The following is a 9,857-nucleotide window of genomic DNA, read 5'->3' as shown; positions in this document are numbered from 1 at the left end:
AACAGCAAAGGGCCTATAACACTACCTTGGGGAACGCCTGAAATCACTTCTGTTTTACTATAAAATAATAAAAATATTGAAAATCTGATTACGCCATCAGAATTGTGGTACAAATAATAGTAATGTACATGTTTCTTTTTGAGGCTTCATGACTCTTCTGGCTAGTATTAAATTCCATATTAACTGTGAAATGTCTGCCATAATGCTTTCACAAAGTCCGCCATCTTTGGCACGCTCGGCATACAAGTCTCTTTCATCGACGCAGCGTCACTATGGAATTCCCAGCCACGTGGCAACTGGATGCCGGCTAACGTTCGGCACCACGTGGCCGCGGCCCGCCGAGAGGCCCCAGCGTAGCCACACCAACTCCGAACTTAGAATATTTCTAGGGCGCCACAGCTCGCCCATTACCTCACAACAGGTTTTAATAAGGTCTATGGCTACTACCGACAACAACGTTCTCCCATGCTGGCCGCAAGGTTGGTAAGAAGTTTTTGTGGTCAGACATTCCATTCCTCCATCAGGATTTACAGTTGCTGGATTGTTGTTGGTAGACGTGGACGACCTGCTATACATCTCCTCAACACATCCCACACGTGCTCAGTGGGATTTAATATGGGGGAACGGACAGGCCAGTCCATTCGCCGAATATCCTCTCGTTGGAACAGCTCCTCCACCTGCACTGTTTAATGCAGTAGCGCACTGTCATCCGTAAAAATGAAGGCGAGAAAAGACGCACATGTGTCACAATAAAGTTGACTGGTGGGTGTACCGAGTTCTAAGACATGGAGGTAGGTACGCTCACGCAACATTATGCCTCCCCACACCATAACACCTGAACCGCAAATGTTCCTCTTGTCATGTGAAGGTACGTTCAGAATCAGTACTCAGATTGAATCCGCTCTCATCTGAGTAGAGCTCGCGGCCGCACTCCTCCTCGGTCCAGTCCCTGAGCTCCAGGCACCATCGCAAACGGTACCGCTAATGTGCGGATGTCAACGAAATACAACGTACTGGTTCGTCAGCCAAAGAGATCACCCTCATGCTGTCACCGTGCCACTGTGGAGCGCGAGACTGCGTGCCTTTCAGTCCTGTAAATGTAGCTGCCGTTGCAACCGCTGTTTGATGTGGGTCCCTTCTTGCCTACTGTACAATGAACTGTCTTCTGCTGCTGTGCTTGACCGTCGTCGACCACCTCCACTCCTTCTGGCAGCAGTGCCTCTGGTTAGCAACGCTCCCCGTGCAAGAGAAACAATGCTGCGAGCAATACCAAACTCCTCGACTACACTCTTCTCACTTTGTCTTTCGAATTTCCGGATGGTTCTTCCTCGTGTGAAGTCATCCAAATATTGTCACCGGTCCATGTTTTAATGAAGAACACCATCGCAGCGCGCAGTAACTGCTCGTCAATTGAAACACACATTCCATTTTCCAGTTCCTTCAATTGCCTCGTGTTGTGGGATCAGCCCGTTTGGCGCTATAGTCACGCTGACCTCACGCCACGTAACGTGCAGCTTTCTGTGCACGACTGGTAGAGCTTTGGCAACATTCTCCCGTAGTTTCATTCATTTTCGCCCACTGGTTCATATGTTATGTTATTTTATCTATCTCGTCCTTAATTTTTGCAGAACCGTGTATGTGTCTTTCTTTTCGAGTACTAGTCGTCTGGACCTGTGGGATCTTACATAATGTTGAAAGTTGCCCTCGTGGACTTATCGGTTCCAGACTCGCATGGCAATCGAGGGAGTCCGACACGCGCTGGGACTCGTTTCTCCATCTTACGCGAGGGGTAACACTACCTTCTCACAAATTTCTAACTTACAAATCCAATTTCTGGGTACAAAACCCGCTGAGTAATATTTCCGTATATACAGTATATAGATAACTTTATTCATACCTCTTGATGTTGAAGCTCATTTGTCTGTGTTTGCTTTAACAATAACATATGTTTTTGAGTGGGATCCGCCTTAGCAAAACACAATTTTGTTTTTTGTCCCAGGCATGTTTCACTGCAGATGCAGCATCATCAGTGGTTTTTTTTTATTGTTATGGCTGTTAAACATAAGATGTTCTTTAATGTTTAAATACATACAAATATTAGTTTCTAAATCGTATGAATACACTATTTCATGTGCTCCTCTAATATCCATACCTATTTATTTGCGGCTACGCTGAAACGCTAATAATATCCGTTCATCCATTGCACTTGATGCCACTTTGACGTATGTTGAATTCCGGCATCGGTGCTACAGTTTTGATGCGTATCAGTCTGCGAACAAAAACGGACGTGTCTTCGACCGTGTCTAAATGTAACCAATTAAACGCATTTGGTAAACAAACTTCCCGTGGCAAACGTACACAATATTTTTTGGATACGCTGCGCGCTGAGTTCCTGACTTCTTTAACGCTTCGAGTGCAGCGGTCACAGTTGGAGAGACTTGTTATGTGTTATCCATTATGATGATAAGTGACTTAACGTAATTTTGTAGCAAGTTCCTATGAGACCAAACTGCTGAGCCGTCAGTTCCTAGGTCTACACACTACTTAATCTAACTTAAACTGACTTACGATAATGACAACGCACACTCCTATGCCCGAGGTAGGATTCGAACCTCCGACGGGGGTAGCCTCGCGGCCGGCCAGTGTGGCCGAGCGGTTCTAGGTGCTACAATCTGGACCCGCGCGACCGCTACGGTCGCAGGTTCGAATCCTGCCTCGGGCATGGATGTGTGTGATGTCCTAAGGTTAGTTAGGTTTAAGTAGTTCTAAGTTCTAGGGGACTGATGACCACAGCAGTCCAGTCCCATAGTGCTCAGAGCCATTTGGTAGCCTCGCGAAGTGTGGCAAGGCGCCCTAGACCGCGCGGCTACCCCGCGCGGCGACGTAACGTAAGCAGTACTTACTAATCGCAGAGTAAACATCAAAAAAAAAAAAAAAAGAGTCGTGCCGTAACACACCGGGACAAAAAGTCTTTTAATAGTGCGAATAGTGTCTCTGACTCTCTCTCCCTCCCTCTCTCTCTCTCTCTCTCTCTCTTTCTCTCTCTCTCTTTTTCTCTCTCTTTCCTAACCCCGCTCTCTCTTTCTGTCTCTCTCTCTCTCTCTCTCTTCCTACCCCCCCCTCTCTCTCTCTCTCCCCCTCCCTCCCTCTCTCCCCTCTCTCCCCTCTCTCTCTCTCTCTTCCTAAACCCCCTCTCTCTGTCTCTTCCTACCCCCTCTCTCCCTCTCCCCCCCCCCCTCTCTCTCTCTCTCTCTCTTCCTACCCCCTCTCTCCATCTCTGTCTCTCTCTGTTAGATATCGTATGTAACTATCGTAAATAAGCAATACGTCAAGATTGTACGGTGGACTGTGTTTTCCTTACTTTTGGAAACAGTGAGAGGTCATTATGACGCGATCAGTAGTTCTCCCTGAAAGCCGCGACGCTGCCAGGGGCAGATGGTTCAGTAATGGATTATGCACCCTTCTCAGCTTAGGCGCGTCAGGCGTTTGTTGGTACGCGACGTAACAGAGCGTGTGAGCCCGTAATGGACGTCTGTCTACCGCTTGTACGCTGTCAGCGGCGACATGCATATGCATGCAGCCGCGTGTGGGGAAGCCGTGTCCACAGCTCCCAGCTTGTCGACAGCCGCCAACGGAGCACACGCGTCGTCCTGAGACTCATCGGTATTGCTGTTATTGTTGTCGTTGCTTTTGTTGTCTTCATATCGAAGAATGAACTTATGCAGCTCTCCACGTTAGTCTCCTCCGTCCAATCCTCTTCATCTCTACTTACCTACTGCAGCATACAATTTGAAACTGTTTACGTCAACCTCTAGTCTCCCTGTAGTCATGCCGTGGCCTTCCTCTAAAATCTTAAACCATAGCCCCCCTTCACACACACACACACACACACACACACACACACACACACACACACACATTTTCCTCCATAATTAACTATTAACTATTCCTTGTTTCATTCGGATGAACTTCAGGTGGGACGCCCTAACCTCTCATTGTCCTCAAACGACACCTATCCTTTTTTAAAGCGTCTCAACTCGTGAAACACACGTCCAGACTTAAAAAATTAGCGCCATAAGACTTTCATGAACTCTAATGTCTGCCTAGCCGTTTTACCGAGTAAAACGTGAAATCGAATGACCGCCCGTTGCTCCATTGCGGTTTGTGACACAACCACGTTGACACACTGCGGGCGCACGTCCACTGCTTAACACTGTCTACTCACAACTTATTGGTCGAATGCGCATCTGTTGCTTACATCTGTTAATTAAAGCTGCCATTGTAGGTCCTACGCTGACGTTGCTTATACGCCAGGAATAAAGTCAGTTTCGGAACTTTTTGGAAGGTTGGTCTAAGTATATGTATGCATCAACAAAAGTTTTGCATCGCCCCTTTATTTCGAAATTCATGGCACTGAAAACAAAAACTGGCTATGAATCTTGCGTATATACTAGTTTTCACTGTGTCCAGATCGTTAATTAAAGAGAAAAAAGTCTAACGACAAAATAGTGTTACCCGTGAGGGTTTCTTCACAGCACTCCTGAGCAACGTCAATACGTGGCAGAGACTCCCCTTGATCTGACGCAGGCTTGAATCCGTCGACGAGATCATCAAGACAGCCCTGGTCCAAATTGCCCCATTCGTGAGTGGCGATACTGTGTAAGTCACGTAGAGTCGTTATTTTGTCGACTTCTAAAAACTGCTCTTTCAATCGATCCCACACGTTTTCATTTCGATTCATGTAGAGGAACAGTCAGGCCTCTCCGTTCTGGTGCTCCTATCATGCTAAAGGAACGTGTTCAGTCATCCGTTATGATAAAACTGTCACCAAAATATTGGCGTTATTTTCTCACTGTCGCTTGCAGAATCTCAGAGCAGTGAGATCGCCCTTAACATCCACGAGAGGTGTACGACGGTCCCAGAAAATCACTCTACCGCCAACTTTTTGCACATGTGGGACACGAGGCTTTACCGGGCTGTCTCCACACGTTTTTGTGTTTATCAGGGTACAAAGAAATCGGAATTTCGCCCATAAATCACACCCAACTCCAATCGTATGTTCTCCATTCTGCACGATTTCTTGCCCGTCTATAACGGGGCCAAGGTGTGGTGCAGGACGCAGTGCTCTCCATGGTCGCATAACGTGATGATGAGGCCGCGATCATTGAACACGATGGTCTTTCGTGGCATAAAGGATGCTCATCGTGATGATTCCTAGCCCTGAGAACGAAAGGCATGGTCGACAGGTAATATGATTTACCCAGATCTCTATTGTAATCCTCTGCGATGTGAAATGTCCGATAAGCGATGACGTCGCGGCTGTTAAAAGTTTCAAGCCCTGGAACTTTATCGATTTTAGGTCCACGGACGAGGACCCATGCTGCAGGGTATCATTGTTCCTAAGGGTAAAGTTCAGAACTCGACCACAGAACACTGATGGACTATGCAGGACGACTTGTGCTCTTACATAGTTCTCGGTATTCATAGCAATATTGTCTATTGCTTTATAAACTGTAAGGCGGCTACGCCTTCTCCTCCTATAATATGGTGCCATCTTCTGCTTCGAAGAAATCTCTAATGCGCCCCGACTGAAATGCTTCTACTCATTCGAGTGTGGTGCTCTACACGTAAGTATCGCTCTTGGTAACTGTGTGTGTGTTTACAACGTGCGGGATGACTTTTCGATCGGTCCAAGAACAGTCACAATAATAACACACCTGCACGACATACCGGGGGTGATGCAAAAATTTTGTTGGTATGTGTACGCATTAGCAGTCTTGGCGGTGAACTATGACTTTTTAAATACTTACAAGCTGTGGGGTTCCAATAAACAGTGTCTTATAATTAATTGCGTCAACGCATGCGGTTGAAACTACCCGATATTAGAAGCAAAAAAGTCTCGGTAGACATAGGTGAATAAACAAATCGTTTGTGAGATAATTGTGACTTTGTGGTTACAAGTCACTACTGACGTGAATCTTTGTAAACACCGCTTATCGGTCCGTGATGTGGTTCAATACCTGGAGCTGTAAACAGAATGGATACGACAGTACAGTACACAAAAATGGTTCAAATGGCTCTGAGCACTATGGGACTTAACATCTATGGTCATCAGTCCCCTAGAACTTAGAACTACTTAAACCTAACTAAGCCAAGGACAGCACACAACACCCAGTCATCACGAGACAGAGAAAATCCCTCACCCTGCCGGGAATCGAACCCGGGCGTGGGAAGCGAGAACGCTACCGCACGACCACGAGATGCGGACAGTACAGTACAGTACAGTACACAGTCACAGTGCCACACATTTCAGCTGTTTGGGGAGAGTCGGTTGCGTAGTACGAGTATTGGAACATTACAGTAAAGAGGAGTACATGGATGCACATTTCATGTAAGGTACGGATAACGGCAGTTCACGGGAGGCTGCACGCTTATAAAAATGGTTCAAATGTCTCTGAGTACTATGGGACTTAACATCTGAGGTCATCAGTCCCCTAAACTACTTAAACCTAAATAACCTAAGGACAGCACACACATCCATGCCCGAGGCAGGATTCGAACCTGCGACCCTAGCAGCAGCGCGATTCCGGACTGAAACGCCTAGGACCGCTTGGACACCGAGACACTGAGAGTTTTGCACGTTCTGCGTGGGCAAGTAGGCCTGCTCGAATTACTGCTTTGCTTGAAGATGTGGTACTGGGAACAGTCGAACACTCTCCTGGAATCTCGACAAGGAGACTTGCCACGCAAATTCTTGGAATGAGCCTTGGTAGGTTTTTGGAGAATATTGCATCGGCATGGTAACATTACCACCTCCGGCGAGTTCAATGGCCGGCCGCGGTGGTCTAGCGGTTCTAGGCGCTCAGTCCGGAACCGCGCGACTGCTACGGTCGCAGGTTCGAATCCTGCCTTGGGCATGGATGTGTGTGATGTCCTTAGGTTAGTTAGGTTTAAGTAGTTCTAAGTTCTAGGGGACTGATGACCACAGATGTTAAGTCCCTTAGTACTCAGAGCCATTTGAACCATTTTTTCGAGTTCAATGTCCTAATGAGGCGGGTCGTCGACTAGCAATTTTTCAGCGGATGCAACGACAAGCTGCAGGCACCCCTACGTTTGAGAATAACATTTTATTTACAGATGAAAAATGGTTCAATGGTGAGGGTCTGTTTAATGACCACAGTTCTCACGTTTAGTGTCGTCTAGGCTCCAACACTCAGTCTACGCATGAGTGTCCATATCAGCAGCGTTTCTCATTGTGTATGGGGGTACTAGGCGATCGTATTGCTGGGCCGTATATGTTATCAAAGAAAACTCAATGGTCGGAATTACGTTCGCTTTCTGCGGCATTATCTTGCAGCGTTGGTTGTGGATGATCCATTAGAACAGGCATGGACAACCTTCAAATACATGCTTAACCTCGCGGGCTGCTTCATCACGTGACGCGACAGCTAGTGGATAAAATCAAAACTGTAGCGGCCGCGGCTTTAACGTTTATATTTAACGCACCAATATGGATGGCACACCTTCCCAACACGCCACGTCAAAACAAGCGTTTTTGAGAGTACATAAATTTCATGTCTGCCTCTTCCTCAGATGTTAACATTTATTTACGCGTTGGGAACCGAGCGAGGTGGCGCAGTTCGTTAGACACTGGACTCGCATTCGGGAGGACGACGGTTCAATCCCGCGTCCGGCCATCCTGATTTAGGTTTTCCGTGATTTCCGTAAATCGCTCCAGGCAAATTCCGGGATAGTTCCTGTCAAAGGGCACGGCCGACTTCCTTCCCCGTCCTTCCCTAATACGATGAGACCGATGACCTCCCTGTCTGGTCTCCTTCCCCAAAAACAACAACAACAACGCGTTGGGAACATTGTATCTGTACTTACAACGTTTTACAACAGCTGTCTTCCGTTGCAGAATTGTGCAGCGACGTTAGTAAGGAAACAGAGTTCACGACACGTAAATAAAAATAAACATCTGACGATGGGATGTTAGGCATCTTCTGGCAAACAATTAGGCGTAAGTTTGCGAATTTCTTCCGCGGGCCGGATTCAAACAAATTGCTGTCCGGATTCCGCTGTCGTTTGCACACCCGTGCCTTAGAGCAACGCCAGAGGATATGGTACATGCATGTTGGAGCGCCAGCACATTTTGCTGCTATGGAAAGACGACATCTAACGCACTGATGTGGCCAAAAATGGGTTGGGCGAGGGGGACTTTTAGCGTGGCCTCCAAGCTCGCCTGACCCAAACCCCATAGAAATCTGTATTTGGGGCCACATTAAAGGTGTACGCCACCCTGGTTAACTTGGTTTAAGAATTACAGCAGATACTTGTCAGTGTTTGTCAAGAATTTCGAAATGATCGAGGTGTGTTTGAAAGGATTCGAATCTCAGTGCGACGACGGATGTAGGCTTGCATCCGAGTACAAGGACAACACTTCAAACACCTCCTTTAATTACGAGTACAGTCATGTAACTGTTGTCGTGTCCACTGGAAACACCTGTACTTATACCAAAGTGTGTTTAATAACTTTTCATAATGTTGTGAAGTGCTGTGGGCACAAGTGCAACAGGCGTGAACGGTAATCTGCATAACTTAACATCACAGCGGCGGTACTATAGTTCGCGCGAGGCGGAAGTTGAAACCGGCCAGCTTATTATACTTCGTTCGTCATAAGAAAAAATCTGATGTAACCAAACACAAATGCGACGATTGGTCAGCAGCCGTAGGTCTCGTACACTGATATTGTTCCGCTCTTGGAAGTAGATTCAACTGATATGTTAAATTTCTTATTACTGTTTCACTGTAAATAAAACTTTTAAGGCATTGTGATGTATTAACAGTCATCAATAGCCATCAACATTTTTATTAATAATTCTTTAGCTACGTAATTTTTATTTGATAAATCGTGTACAGTCACAGTCTCTGAACGGTACTTTTGCTCCGATTGTCCCGCTGTTCATACGTACCGTGAAAATCGACACTGCTAGTGCTCCCTGCTTCATTGTGATACACGCACGCGGATCACCGTTAATAGCGAGAAACAAGTTGTTGTTATTGGGTTTCACAAGATTACAGAGAGAGATCAGCTTTGACGTTTTTTGAGATACAATATGTAATAGAATAAGAAATAATATTTGACCATATGCGTGGCGTAATCGGTAGCGTCATAGATTGATAAATGTGTGTGCTGGCGGGCGGCGGTACCAAACTTGATGAAATCCCTATTTTTTTGGTTCGTTTTGATTACCTTGATCTTTTAAATATGAGATTTATAAAATATATGGTAATTAAATCATATTTAACCATCATTTTTCAAGATAAATGCACGCCCTCTAGTTTCTAATTACATATCGCACCCAAAATTCTGGTTTTCATTGCAAATACACATTCTTAATTATCAGTATTTTATAAAGGATTGTTGAGAATTGTTGAAGTTAAGAAGATATTACACAGTTAAATTTCTCGGAGAAAGATGAAAAATCAAATGCTCTTTGTTTGAATTACCTATTGTTTTGTTGGACAGATGTGGTCTCACACGCACCAGAGTGATAAGCGTCGTACAAATATGGAAAACAATAATAAATATTCATAGCGTCGAGCACACTGTACATATGCTGCATTTTTGCAGTTGTCACCTTAACACCGCCATCTGAACCCAGTAGAATTGAACTGGAGCCAAGTTAACAGCTCTGGCGCGAAAAATAAGACATTTAAGCTGCCAAACGTAATGGAACTAGTGCACGAAGCTTTGTGACAAGCCACTGCCGAACGACGGCGAAATACAGAACAGCACGTTAAAAAAGTGGAGGAGGAAATTTGAACATATTGGTGGTTTGGGATTCTGCTGCTGA

This window comes from Schistocerca nitens, chromosome 9 (assembly GCF_023898315.1).
Source record: "Schistocerca nitens isolate TAMUIC-IGC-003100 chromosome 9, iqSchNite1.1, whole genome shotgun sequence".
NCBI classification, from domain to species: domain Eukaryota; kingdom Metazoa; phylum Arthropoda; class Insecta; order Orthoptera; family Acrididae; genus Schistocerca; species Schistocerca nitens.
Note: the sequence above shows the minus strand (reverse complement) of the source record.